This window comes from Sycon ciliatum, chromosome 10, assembly GCF_964019385.1.
Source record: "Sycon ciliatum chromosome 10, ocSycCili1.1, whole genome shotgun sequence".
In the NCBI taxonomy this organism is placed as follows: Eukaryota; Metazoa; Porifera; class Calcarea; order Leucosolenida; family Sycettidae; genus Sycon; species Sycon ciliatum.
The window spans coordinates 28,362,132-28,377,363 of NC_088652.1; the positions used below are offsets into that span (position 1 = coordinate 28,362,132).

The following is a 15,232-nucleotide window of genomic DNA, read 5'->3' on the forward strand; positions in this document are numbered from 1 at the left end:
TTGAGATTAAGGTGAGTTGCTATCATTCTTCCGCGATTTACCGCCGCTAGCCCCACATTTTTGATACTAAATCCGCGGGAGTGGAAAGCTGACGCGCACAGCAACATTTTGGTACCAAACATTCCTTGATCGGACGAAGGAGAAGGAAGTTGCTTTCTGTTTTGGCGCAGTGGAATTATCGACTGAAATTGCTGTCAGTATATTGTTAGCTACCTTCATCACGCTCGTGGTACGTCTTCTGGAGTTATTCAGTCACCACTCGAGGTTTTCCTCGCATCCTCGGGTAGTTGTCCGTTATATTTTCGCAAGTTCTTTTGAATACGATGGTGAAATCAAAAATACGATGGGCCTTTACTTTTCTCTGTTTCCAGTGAGAGATATGCACATCTGCGACGCATCGCACGACATGGAGCACCATGCAGCGCATTTACAGCATCTATGCCGTGTTGGAGGCGCAAAATTTACTGCGTGCTCCCAACAGACGAGATATCCAGTGTCTGACTACACTGAAACGATGAAAAACGTATTCAGTATTGATGTTTGTAATGACGACCCTACCATTCACCCAACATATATCTGTGCTCTTTGCCAAAGAGTGCTGAAGAGATCACAGAGCACAGAGAAGTTCAATCCCAGTGGCGGTGGTTGTGGACAAGGGGTAACATTTAGTTAGAAAAGACATGAACCTGTGATTTGCAGAGTCTGCACCAAGTTTCAAGAAAAATCGAAGGGTGGCCGACCAAGCAAACGGATAAAAACAGCAAGCGGAGCATGCAGCAAAAATGACATCAAGCAGTAGCAGTGCATGTGCATCTAGCAATCAAAGTAAAAAGTAAATTATCGTGTCCGTTCCCGAAGGGAACTCACGACGGCCGCTAACACCCGGTAAACCCTATGCATCTAGCAATAGCATGGATATACCTGAAAGTGAGGCGTATGACATATCTGCACCTGATTATGAAGCAGAGTGCAATTTGACTATGTCAAGATTTGCCGACAGCAGTGCAGCAGCCACAGTACAATGCATGATCTGCCGCAGCATGCCGAGCAATGGTGTTCGGTCACCATGCTGTTCTAGAGTATTTTGCACGAAATGCATATGCCAAACATTAACCAACGGTGCGCAGTGTCCAGCCTGCCAACATACCCTGCGTGCTTCAGAACTGGCAAAGCCAAGCGACCTGTTCTGTCAACTGCTTGCGAACTGGTCCGTCCACTGTGGATCAAACTCGGTGGTGATCACGGCGGAGGATCTTTCAAGTTTGTCCTGCAGATCGTGAATGTGCAGCGGCCGAATTCACTCCTCAACACTATCCCGATTTGCATCTTCGAGGCACAAGACACGCCATCGAACCTTGAAACCGCGCTAGGAGTCTATCGTGACGAGGTCAGAGATCTGCAAACAACAGCAACATGGAAGAACAAGTCGTTCAAATTGTTTTTCTTTGGCGACTACGAATATCAAACGAAAGCATATGGTTTGTCGGGGTCCAGTGGCACCGACCATGCTTACACTGTCTATGTCAGAAGAAGAATATGGACATTCCACCAGCCCTAAACCAAGATGCCGATTCTACCAGCAGAACACTAGAAACTCTGTACAACGATTTCACTGGATTCACGAACAGTGGCTCAAATCTAAAGAATGCAAAGAACTACAACAACAGCATACGTCCAGTGATCTTACCTATTCCCGAGGAGAATGTTGTAATCCCGGCTCTTCATCTGGATCTGGGTATTTTCCCATGGATGCTGACTGCTTTTCAGGCTGAGCTCAAAGCCCTCGACATTGAGCTTGCCAGAAGAACAGCTGCTGCAGACACCGCCGTTCCTGCCGCCGTTGCTACTACAGCAGACACCGCCGCTGTTTCTGCTGCCACTGCCGTCGTTCCTGCTGCCACTGCCGCCGTTCCTGCTGCCACTGCCATCCCTGCAGCCGTCCCTGCAGTCGTTCCTGCTGCCGTCCCTGCAGCCGTCCCTGCAGCCGTCCTTGCAGCCGTTCCTGCTGCCACTGCCGTCCCTGCAGCTGCTCCTGCAGCCACTGTCGCTCCTGCAGGCGTTCCTGCTGCCACTGTCATCCTTGCAGCCATTGCTGCTACAGCAGTAGCTGGTGATGCTGGCAGCTTTGAAAAGCTTTCGTCACTGCATGAAGCCAGCAAAACGGATGAGGAGATTTCTGCAGTTACCCAACAACTACATGTAGTGCAGCAGCAAGTCCAGTACACTGTTCTCTTTTCTCAGCTTGATACCTGCTGCCACAGTGGAGAGCGTGACACAACACCTACAAGACCAGTGGAAGAATGGTGATGCACGCCGTACTGTATTGCTTGCGTGGAGACAGTCACTCACCGACCAAATGGCCGCAATAAAACAGAACAAAAAGTCTGAGGGGCCATGTTGAGCAAGCATCGAGCCAGTTTTCCAGCGCAATGGAATCGATAGGCAAGCATACCATGGAGGTGCTTTTGTGGGCAACCATGTGCACATAGCTCTTCAGCCAGCAGTGACAACTGAAATAACCCCAGCACATTTATCTGCAGTAGCTTCTCGTGCGCCGCTGCTGCTCTGCTGCTCCCAGAGGCAAATCGAATTCATGAGGATTACCAGCACCTGATGTCCCTGTATGGCGAGTGCACTGCCCTCTTCAGCCACTGCAGGCCTGTGGACGAGGCCACCATATCCAAGCTAGAAGGCTTGGTGGAGACATTTATGACTGCATGCCGAGATATCGTCGTCAGCAAAAAGCTCGGCCACATCACGCCGAAATTGCACATGTTGGAGGTGCATGTCGTGCCGTCCATCCGACGGCGAGGCGTTGGTCTTGGTCTCCTCGCAGAGCAAGGGAGTGAGAGCATTCACGCCCGCTTCAACGAGCTAAGGAGACACCACGAGGCCATCCGCAATCCCTTGGAGCGCCTCAAGTCTGTTGCACAGACGCATTTGATTGCAACTCTCCCACAACACGAGTCGCTCCGTCCAGTCAGCAGGAAGAGGAAATCCTCACAGTAAAGTTAGTGTATCTCTGCATCTTGTTTGCTGGCCTATCTGAAATTCTCGGCCTTCCATCGAGCTCTTTTAGCTTTCTCTCCTCTCAAAATAATTCAGATTGTTTCCTTTGTTCTCATCTCAATCTCTTTCCTCACAATATTTTCGAGGCGATCGAGAACGCGTCTGACGCGCGTGTCAGCAAGTACAAAAATTCGGTTCGTCATGGTTTTGATGTGAAAATGTAATAATTCGCTTCGTATTATAAAATACCGTTGGGATTTGTCAAAAACGGCGCAAAAGCCGCCATATTGTTAGATGGCCAAGTGGGAACAGCCGTGGGGCCATCGCAGGCCATCGCAGAAGTTGAGCTTGGCTCAACTTTTGCGATGCGATGCGATGCGACAAGCGATTTGGCGTACGATTTTGACCTTTTCTACAGCAAAGTTGTACAAAGGTTCATTTTGCCTAAAAAATTGTACAAGTTGTATCAAACCGCGCGAATATCATGGTGACGTACCCAAATCAGCAAGACTTTGTCGCATCGCTGACTTCTTCTGTGAATGGCATTTCGCGAGTTCGCTTCGCACGCGTCCGTCGCAGATCGCGTCGCATCGCGTGTCGCATCACAAAAAAAGCTTCTGTGAATCCCGCTTTACTCTCATATAGCTTCTAAACGATTGGATAACAGACGCCCAATTTGGAAAAAATTATGCACAAAGTGATCACAGATTTTATGTGGTATAGATGCTGGCATAACGGTTTTTGCCTAGGTAGGCGTCTATAGTTTTGAAATGGACTGTAGGATATCCGTAATATTGAGAGTACATAATTCCCCAGAGTGCGCAACTGGGATGGGGTTGTGTTACAGTATACATAGTCTTGGTAATAACAAGGCTGTCCCTTGTTTCATTCGGATTTTTCGGAAGCACTCCGATTAAGTTAACAGGTTGTTCCGACAAATCGACCGAAAATGATTGTTGATGAAAGTGCACTAATCTGCTGTTTCAGGTCCTTCAAATCAGGGCGTAGTACAATATATGTATTGTACTACTCCCTGCTTCAAATCTTCCAAAATGCCGCCTGTTTCTACAGTGGCTTACAAAGGCTTCCATTTTGTACAGTCAGGATGAGAATATGAGAATACAAAATGAGCAGAGAAGGAGAAATAACACGACGAATAGGACAACTGGAAGCTGGGGCATATTCGTTTTACAGCTAAAGACAGGGTTGGACGGATCTGGTCCTACACGATGTACATGCAGAGGCAACTTTGAACTCACCGTTTTCTTAGGTTTGTAGAGTGGAAGGTTACTTCATTGTAGGCGTGTTCCTCGATCCTCAGCAGTCGAGTCGTGATTTGCTCAAATGTCGCGTTTGACTTCTAGCCGCAAGTTCTCAGGGAAACTGCGACCGTAAAAGTAGCCTGGTGCTGCCAAAACTACACGCGAGTACGCGAGTGGACTTGCGCAGCTCTTCAAGTTACTTAGTTCAAATCTTGGTGCTACAAATGCCATCTCCTGGTGCATGGTTGCCCTGAGCACTTCCCAGGACATATGGCCCGTTCTTCATCGTCCCACACCGCGACTATCTCCCTCTCTCCGAGTCTGCTTGTACTTGTAGAGAGCTTTGTGACCTCTCTCTCTCCACATGATGACTGATCCCTGACTGAGTCTCGAGCTCCGCTTTCTGCGCGATCATATCAGCTAATTTCTTTCATAAGCAATTTTCATCTCCTACCGCTCGAGGTCAAAGTGCAACCTTTGTGAAATTGTCCCCTATCGTGCGAAGCTTGACCGATCGCCAAAGCTGCGAAGAGATCTTGAGTAAGTAAAGTGTTAGTTAGTTGAGGCATGCCAAGTAACATTAGTTGCCATGCTTGATTCCAGCACTGCACTCCTCTGTTTACCATGGTATACATCATGGGACATTCGGGTAGGTGAGGTGCACAGGTTCGCCTCGTGATTTTCGGCGAAGACAAATGAAAAGTTTATGTGTCAGTTTCTCGATCGGATGTTGCCGTTGTGAGAAGATTCTACCTTCCGAAACTGCCAGAGAGAGGTTTTGCAGAGCGAACGTTCGCGCGAATTTTCGTTTGACGTCACGAAAAGCGAAACTTCGTGCGAACGTTCGCAGTTTTGAACGCGAAAGTTGCGGGAAACGCGAAACAAACTTTCGCAGTAATTTTCGCTCTTTGTGGACCGCTGGTCAGCCTCGTGCACGGTGAGCGACCCTCAATCTTCATGTTTGTGCTGGATCTCTACTCTTGGCTTGGTCCGCGAGTGCTAGCTTTCCGATAGTTTTGGCAGCCCGTGTTGTTTCATCTCCAGAACCATCTCCGATCTCCTGCTTGCTCGTCTTCTCACTGCTCAGAATCGGTTACATCAATGATGCCTTTTTGAATCTCAGGTGTTGATGCGCAAGATTACGGCACAAGCCAACCCGGCCCGTTTGTCTGTGGGTCTCCGGCCATGGACAACGTAGTCAAAGAGCTCTCGTCTCAGGCCGTGACTCAGGGTACCTGGTGCGCGTGCCGCCACTCGCAACAAACAAATAATCGGATGGAGAACACTTCTCAAAAACAAGCGAGTGCACGCGCACACGAAATTTTCTTGGAGCGAGAAACATGCAAACGTTCGCAGTAATGTTCGCTCTTTGTGGACTGTTCGTGCGCGGTGAGCCACCCTCAATCCTCATGTTTGTGCTTGATCTCTACTCTTGGCTTGGTCCGCGGGTGCTAGCTTTCCTATACTTGTGGCAGCCCGTGTTGCTTCATCTCCGGAACCATCCCCGATCTCCTCCCTGCTCGTCTTCTCACTGCTCAGAGCCGGTTACATCAACGATGCCTTTTTGAATTTCAGGTGTTGATGCGCCAGATTACGGCACAAGCCAACCCGTTTGTCTGTGAGTCTCCGGCCATGGACAAGGTAGTCAAAGAGCTCTCGTCTCAGGCCATGACTCAGGGTGCCATCACTCGCAACAACAAAATAATCGGATGAAGACCACTTCTCAAACAAGCGAGTGCACGCGAAAATTCCTGGGAGCGAAAAACATGCAAAACACAAATTTCGCGCGAACGTTCGCAATAGTTTTCGCAACCCGGAACGCGAAAATCATTGCGAACGTTCGCTCTGCAAAACCTCTCTAATAGAGAGTTTCAGTGGACCGTATGCGTGTTAAAACAAAATGGCGTCACGATTTATTGAAAGTGGTATAGTTGGTGGAACGAGTGTTCAAACCCATTTGAACTTCATACTGTTCGTCTTCTTTTTGACATGCTCTCTTTCCATCGTCCTTAGCTTTTGTTTGTTGAGAGCTGTTTTGGCTTTCTCCTATACCTCTGGGGGATGCCAAGTGATGGTTTTGAGAGGCTGGTGATGGCTGTGAGCGAGAGTTTGCCGATCGGCGTCGTCCTCGCTATAGCGATGAAAATACTAGTTACTGCGCACCTGGCAGATATCACAACACGTCGGAGCGTCCAAGAGCAAAGGAATCTTGGGTTTTCACTGGAATCTAGTTCCTCCAGCATCGTGTAGCCCACCGTCGGTGAATGGCGGTCCAGAAAGGTCGAAACTGGTCTTCTGCAGCATCTCGCAGTCCTGCGAGGCACACTGAATACGCCTGTCATGTATTCTACAAATAAAAATCACGAAGTAGTGGACTTTACAGTGATGAGTCTATCCTGTATGCTGCAAAAGACGCAGGAAATGTGACTGGTGTCCGTACACTGGACGCCAATATCATCCCAGTCTTCTCCTGCAGGATCTGTTTGACATTGACATACCGGTATGCAGTGGGTCGACATTGGCCTGGTTTGGCAGCTATCTGCCTGGGTGGATGTAGCAGGTTTGCATTGGCGCGTCGTCCAGTCCGACATTTTCTTGTAACTGTGGAGTACCGGCAGGGTCTGAGAGGTTGCTCGTGCTGTGAACACATCTCTACTGCCTGTCTCGTCCTGGAAGTGCCGTCTCGCCGCTTCCTTGCTCTACAGTCACGCCGTTATTTCGCTTCGTTTCGTGGTGCAGCTCAAAACCTGCCCAAACAACTGTGAGCTCGCAACATGGTATGGACAAATTGCACCACTCATGCTGGTTAACTAAAACCGGGATAGTCGAGTAAGCGAGTTCACTCCCTGGGCCATGGCAAGATCTGTTCAGCGCGGGCTATTCCAACCTCCAAGTGCATAGTCACCGATCGATCCATGCGATGGTGGTTGACCTACAAAGAGCCAAGGTCTACGAGTACTACTATTGGATGCTGTCTACATGCAGTCAACAAAATCAAAGTACCTCAGTATGCCCCAGAACAGGGCATGTGCATCTATAGCATGACACAACAGGGGTTCTGGCGGCACCTGTCAAACAAGCAGTAGCGACTAGTGCCAGCTACCATTGGAGGCTAGCCGCTACAGTCTGTCACTGGAGATAATTATTATGTTCACTGTTTAAACTGAGCACAATCAATGATGCCCAATCAATCTGCCCAATGTGTGTTCTGTTCCACCTAATTATAACGTCCCATCGCATCAACCCTACTACACGCACATGTCGTCACTCTAGCACGACTTGTGTTATTATTGTTTATTTTGATTCGCACGATAAATAGAGCACAATAAACGTTAACTTGACCGAAGGTTAAAGGCAACTGCAGATAGAGGAACACATCGAGGTACAGGTGCCGGCATCAATACAGTATCAGAGAGGTACGCAGAAAAAACTCTCGTAAGCCCAAGGGGAAGTGGTTGATGAGGGATGAATGCACACTCCACGCTCGTCTACACTGTTCGTGGAAATGCACACATACATACAATAATATACAACATAGCAATAGCATGCACAGAACCGAACAATTTCATGTTCACACATGCAAGCACAGACCTGAACATTAGTACCAAAAGCCGATACAGACAATATCCCCATACACACAGACGCACACACACACACAATGTCCCATGTATGCGCCCGTGGCGAGAAAAGCACGCAGATCTAAAAATGCACTGGATGTGAACCCACAGATTTTCTCTAATAGCAATGATAGCGGATCTGATTCTGAATGAAACACACACACAATACAATTATTGAATGCCCATCCGCAGATGATGGCAGGTCCTGAAAGAACAGGCAGTGTTCCAGTGATGGGGAACAGAACTTCGAGTGGCGAGTGAGGTATACACACACACGTGCGTGTGCGGGCACACACCGAAGTATGAAGAAATAGAATCGACATCGTAGTATTCATTGGTTGGGGAATGGAAAGGAAAATAAAACATTGCTGTAGGTTATTGTTGTAAGGACACTGGGAGCACAACAGAAAGGTAAGCAACTTGCTTTGAAGCAAAGAAAGTTATTATTCCACGGATCTCAGAAGGAAGAAACGTTCCAGAATGCTGCACTGGCAACAGGCGGCCTGCATGTGCGCGGCCCCTGCAGTCGGTCCAGCTGCCAGCCTTGCAGTGCTGAATAGAATGTGCAGTACAGCATGTCACATAGTATCGCAGCCTGGACAAATAGACGCTGGGAAGTCCTAGTTATGTGCTCACCTACACCACGATGCACCAATCAACTGAGCTACTTTGGCAACAATTTTGTCCACTTGAGACTCCCATGGGCTGAGCCAGTTGTTGAGGGCTGCATCAAGGTGGACGGCAATGACCGCTGATGGCAAGGCAATCCATGACACACAGTCACTAGGGCATCGTCAACATGGCGCTGAGGCTGGATGAATAAAATCAACCTTTAGGCTGCCGCGGGATTGACAACGAGGCCGCTGTCTCGAAGCTAGTCAGTCAGCCTGGTCACCGCCATTGACGAACCAGTCGCCACCGCCAGCAGTGGCGGTAGGTTGTGACAAGTATGGTGCAATATTGTCAGCAAATTCAGTACTCAAGATAAGATGAGTGACAAAGGGAACGTTGTGTTTGATAATATTGAAGTGAACAGGGATGATCACAAACCCTGCGCGTACTCCACCGTGAGTTACAAGAAAATTCCGGACTGGACGACGAGCAAACACCAACCTGCTACATCCAACCAGGCAGATACTATAACGATAGCTGCCAAACCAGGTCAATGCCGACCTACTGCATAATGTCAATGTCAAACAGATCCTGCAGGAGAAGACTGGGGTGTTGGCGTCCAGTCACTGAGTGTACAGACACCAGTCACATTTCCTGCGTCTTTTGCAGCATACAGGATAGACTCATCACTGTAAAGTCCACAACTTCGTGATTTTTATTTGTAGAATACATGACAGGCGTATTCAGTGTGCCTCGCAGGACTGCGAGATGCTGCAGAAGACCAGGTCACGTCGACCTTTCTGGACCGCCATTCACCGACGGTGGGCTACACGATGCTGGAGGAACTAGATTCCAGTGAAAACCCAAGATTCCTTTGCTCCTGGACGCTCCGACGTGTTGTGATATCTGCCAGGTGCGCAGCAACTAGTATTTTCATCGCTATAGCGAGGACGACGCCGATCGGCAAACTCTCGCTCACAGCCATCACCAGCCTCTCAAAACCATCACTTGGCATCCCCCAGAGGTATAGGAGAAAGCCAAAACAGCTCTCAACAAATAAAAGCTAAGGACGATGGAAAGGGAGCATGTCAAAAAGAAGACGAACAGTATGAAGTTCAAATGGGTTTGAACACTCGTTCCACCAACTATACCACTTTCAATAAATCGTGACGCCATTTTGTTTTAACATGAATATCGCGGGTTAGCATGGTTAGTGGTAGCGAAAATAGAGAGTTGCCTGATTTATCAGCTTTCCTTGAGTCAAGGCGTGACGGGAGGTGCATCGAGTGTGACACCATGTTGCATGTCGCCGTTGCTCCATAGCAATGTTGCAACTCACGTGCACCGTAAATGGCGGAAAGGTTCTGCTTCAGGTCGCTAACTGCAAGGCAATGAGGTAGAAATGTCGCACCTAAGGTCGGCGCGTAGACTCTTAGTTGTTGTACAACAGCTCCATCCGAGTGGCGAAGTAGGTGTGAGTGGTACGGCGGTGCTAATGTTTCCAAACCGAACAGCACCTAGATAAACGAGCAGGCACGATATGCAAGCAGTCTCTGAAGAAACTGTTCTCTTCAACTCGCTGCAACTTGTACATAATTCTGTCATGATTATGGGATATGATCTCGAAGGAATAACGTAGCGTCGGAACGCAGCGGACGACATTCAATTTAGGTGAGTTTCCTTATATTCATTTCCGTTCTCTTTCTGTTGTAATTGTGCAACTGGCACCTGTTTGCGGGGACGGCCTCGTCCAGGTCGCTGGGCTTTGGCTCCATCTGACAATAGGTACAATGGTACATGTTGTTTGACGCGTGCGTTCAGGTGCTGAAGGGTTCTTCCTACATATCGGCTATCACTTGTGAGACGATTTTCCCTGATGATAGTCTCAAGAAAATCGATTAGGAACAACCATTTTAGATACATGTATTCTCATTCATCATTTTGTAATGTCCGCTTCACTTATACTATTACAGTCAGACCTCGCATAACCGCACACATCCGTTTTCCACAAAAATATCCGGATAGGCGAGGGAACCGGATAATCGAACACACATACTGTATGTATGCATGGCATATGCTGTACATTTGTAACCAACTATTTTCTTCCGGATGGCGAGGGATCCGGATAAACGAGGTCTGACTGTAATCGCATTAATAAAGTTATTGTCTCCTCGTCGCCTTTTCATTTACTTCAAAAGGAGATATTCTGCTACTCAGGTTGATTGCCTGAACGCAATTATTAGGAAGCGCTTTGTTTGCCGTAGTATTGCACATAACCTTACATTCGTCACACAATGTTTAGAGTATGGTGTTTGCCCTCAGTCTATACAAAACCGCGTTCACAAGGCAAAAGCTTATCATTCACTCAAGCTGGAACGGGTTTTTATCAAAGACGATATTAGCCGTAGTAAGGACACTCTTAGCAAAGTCAAATCCCAGTTCAGACATCTATACGCTCTGGCTCGTTCCTTTCTCTCGCCGTTGGACTTCTTGCGTTTCTCGAACCTTCTGTCTCAGAACGACGCTAACCAACAAGTTCACCTGATTACAAAATATCGTAAGAATTTGAACTGGCTTCGTAAGAAACGGTTCGGCTCCTTCACCATTGACCATAGCACCATCATCAACATCGCCAATGTAGAACTTAGCAACATAGAGAAAGATCTCTTGTGTAGGGGCATTGATTACGGAGTTCCTCCTACTTCGCTGAAACCTGAAGTGACTTTAATGGAATTTGAACTACTTTACAATAAATTATCTGAATTCAGACCTTGTTCGGATACTCAAAAGTCACTTTGTGCTGCCAAGCTGAGATCGATAGCTGAAGAGCATGCCACACAACAACCAGACCGTAAATCTTTCTCTTTGTCTCGAGAGCACTTGAAAGCCCTCCGAGATCTCAGAGCACGGAAGGACATTATTATCACGAGACCGGACAAAGGTAGAGCCACTGTTATAATCACTAAAGAACAATACCACACGAAGATGGCTACTATCCTTGATGATCGGTTGAAGTTTGTTAAGTTAGGCCCTGTACAGATACACGACCGTACAATAGCTATAGAATCTGATATCATCAAGTACTTGCGGAAGCTGCGGAATGCAGAGGAAATATCTAAATATGAGTACTTACGAATTAAACCGATTGGTTCAACACGGCCCAGACTTTATGGATTGCCGAAAATCCATAAGAAGGATTGTCCTCTTCGCCCAATACTTTCAATGTGTGGTTCACCTCAATATACAGTTTCGAAATGGTTGTGCGATATTATTACACCAGTAGCTAAGTACTATTGCAAACACAATGTAAAAGACACTTTCCAATTCATCGATATCCTGCGTGAGCAGCCAGTACCGTCTTCTTCCCACATGTGCTCCTTCGACGTTGTAAGCTTGTTCACCAATGTGCCCGTGATGGAGACAATTGACATTTGCGCTAATGCTCTGTACCACGATAAAGAGTACAGTAAACAGTTCGATTCTCCCTGGATGTCCGAAACTGCGTTCCGCAGACTAATGCAGATGATGACAACTGATGTTGAATTCTCTTTTGATGACACCATGTACCGCCAAATTGACGGGGTGGCCATGGGTTCACCATTGGGTCCAGTTCTGGCCAATGTGTTTGTCGGGTTTAATGAATCGAAGATTCCAAGTGCGATGTGGCCTAGCTTATATGTTAGATTCGTGGATGATTCGTTCACGCATTTCCGTAATCTGGAACAATCGAATGAGTTTCTTGGTATGCTCAACAACCTACATCCCGCTCTGAAATTTACATGTGAACATGAGCAGTCAAACCGTTTGTCTTTTCTCGATGTGTTAGTCGAGAAAACGGAGATGGGTGTTTCAACTTCAGTATATCGAAAACCAACGTTCACCGGGCAATACATTGTCTACGACTCCTATTGCTCGACTTTATACAAAACTAATCTCGTACGAAATTTGATCATGCGCGCTAGGCGGATTTGCTCGCCTGATAAGCTTCAGCAAGAGCTTTCTTTCCTGAAGAAGGTATTCGTTCAGAATGGATATCCTGTTCAGCTCCTCAGTAAGCTGTTTAACGAACCTGATATTCAGGCTGCCGAGCCTGAGTTTGGACCTGACCCATGTCGTGTGTTTTTACGACTTCCATGGAAAGGTCAAATTTCGCTGGATGTGGCCCGCGCCGTGAGGACTGCTGTCAGTAAGCTGTTTAACGAACCTGATATTCAGGCTGCCGAGCCTGAGTTTGGACCTGACCCATGTCGTGTGTTTTTACGACTTCCATGGAAAGGTCAAATTTCGCTGGATGTGGCCCGCGCCGTGAGGACTGTTGTCAGACAAACCTATTTTGCCACAGCATTGACAACAGTCTTTACTACGGCCCGTGCGTTCACGGTGAAGAAGGATGTTCTTCCTACCCAACTGATTAGCCATGTGATCTATCATTTTGAATGTCGGCATTGTGATAGCCGATATGTAGGAAGAACCCTTCAGCACCTGAACGCACGCGTCAAACAACATGTACCATTGTACCTATTGTCAGATGGAGCCAAAGCCCAGCGACCTGGACGAGGCCGTCCCCGCAAACAGGTGCCAGTTGCACAATTACAACAGAACCACACAGTACCGGTTGAACGGACTACACGTTCTCTTTCTCCTCTCTTGTTTTTCTCTGCCCTGTTTGGAGTTGAGGCTTGGTAGACTTCTGTAAAAATTTACTAAAACATAATTTGAAACTCGGATGTTGAGCCATAAATAAATATAGAAGAGAAAAGGACATATCGATACGAGTTAAGAGTAACTCTCCATCACTGTAACATGATACTATTATACAGTCAGAAAGTGCAATAACTAGGCACAAAACTGACAGAGTACTGAAACATTCGACGTCCTGACACCTAGCTTCAACACATCTCCGTAGCGCTAACCGACAGCCTTCCAACTTGGAAGGTTCAAGGTTATGGAAAGACCAAAGAGGGGAAGGCAAGCGCAACGAAAATGAGCAAAAGCTACAGTCCCAACGGAACAAAGAATGTCGATTGTTACTGGACGATGACGAGACCAGTACGATATTTGACAAAGCGGTCTAACTACAATTCGAAGCAGCAAAGCAGCACACCACCCAACTTGGGTGGGTCATAAATATCAAAGATAAATAAAGAAAGGGAAGCTTTGCGAAAACGAATTGTACAAGCCGAAAGCCAAACTCCTACAGTACTCCTCATGCATGACATTGTGATGGACTAGTTGACTACAAAACAAGTTGTTTCACACGACGTACGTCTTGTTACAGTGATGGAGAGTAGTGATGGAGAGTTACTCTTAACTCATATCGATATGTCCTTTTCTCTTCTACATTTAAAACATAATTATTATTATTATAGAGTAAAACCTGTGACTAACGACCACCACTTGGGCCAGAGAAAGCGGTCTTTAGTGGCAGGTGGTCCTTAGTTAGAGGTCTGCAGCGCACAACCATACATGAATGTGAGACCGTCCGTGCCTGGCGAAGTGGTCTGTAGTACCAGGCTGGTCGCTAGTCACGGTGGTCTTTAGTTACAGGTTTTATTGTAGTTCTAAAGTCACCCAATACAGTCAGTATTACGAGCATATAAAGCATTCCAGTTCACTGGATTCACCACACTATAATAAAGTTTATTTTTTGGCAGGGAAGACCCGTTTTGTACAATCAAGACCCACAGTGTCCCGTGAAACCGGAATGAATTTGCAGCTGCATGCACCATTAGGCATCAGCGGGTAATGCTAGCATTAAAACTAGCATAATGGGGGTGTTCGCAGAGGGGGGCATTGGCCCGGCATAATGAGGCATTTTTTGAGAAACTAGCATTATACGTGTTTTCAGCATCTCATGGCCAGAGAGTCGTAGAATACAGTACTCCCTGATCAAATGCCTATACGTGCCACATGACCATCTTAACGCAAACTATACCATTGCGTACAACGATGGTGCCTTTGTTCGAGTAGAAGTAGTCTACCACCGATCAATCAATTTTTGCGTGCATATCTTTGTACCTACTTTGGAAACAGGCTTTTTCGCGTACTCTTCTGCGATTTGTTTGCTGTATTTGGTCATATATTGCTAGCATAAAACGCCCTAAACTAGCATAAAAAGCATTAAAACGAGCATAATATCCTGTTTTTGTTGGCATTCTGAAAAGCAGAATCGGCTGAGTTTACTAGCATTACCCGCTGATGCCTATGCACCACCGCACCTTGCAGAAATGTGCAAAAACTAGCACGTCCATGATGCTATGATTGAAACAGGCCTGATGGTGATTCTACAGAAGTGAGAGTACAATTTTGAATTTTCCCTTTCCATTTGCGCTGCCTTCGAGTTTCCGTAAAAAATATGAATCAGTGGAGAATATGCGAGGTAACCGCTAGCTTGCACCGCAGGCTGAAATGGACGCGAACCGAAGTGTTTATAAACACTCACATTGGCATATTAAAGGGGAAGTTAAGGCAAAAATTAAAATTTCACCAGTTGTAGTCTTCGGGGTGCTGAGTCGAATGCTCGTGGTCCGAGGAAGCTGAGACGCTCCTTTCCTACTTTAATCCCAATCGAACTCGCGCACTTCCACCGAAACTGGGTGACTGCGCCTTACTAGATGGGGATTTGTATGCAAAATGTCACTAAAAGCGCCATTTCGTTCTTAAAAAAGCACGGATGACCGCGATTGGCCCATATGTTGTACTCTTTTGGACGCTGAGTCGACTGGTTTCGGT

General features: G+C 47.0%; 1 long non-coding RNA gene across 1 annotated transcript; it reads right to left on the reverse strand.

The window, feature by feature from the left end:
* Window positions 1–1,271: 1,271 nt before the first annotated feature.
* LOC135825573 (uncharacterized) lies at window positions 1,272–3,324 on the reverse strand. Its single transcript, XR_010555087.1, has 2 exons — window positions 1,688–3,324; window positions 1,272–1,396 (listed from the first exon to the last, which is right to left on the reverse strand). It is a non-coding gene; the product is annotated as an uncharacterized LOC135825573 (long non-coding RNA).
* Between the last annotated feature and the right edge of the window lie 11,908 nt (window positions 3,325–15,232).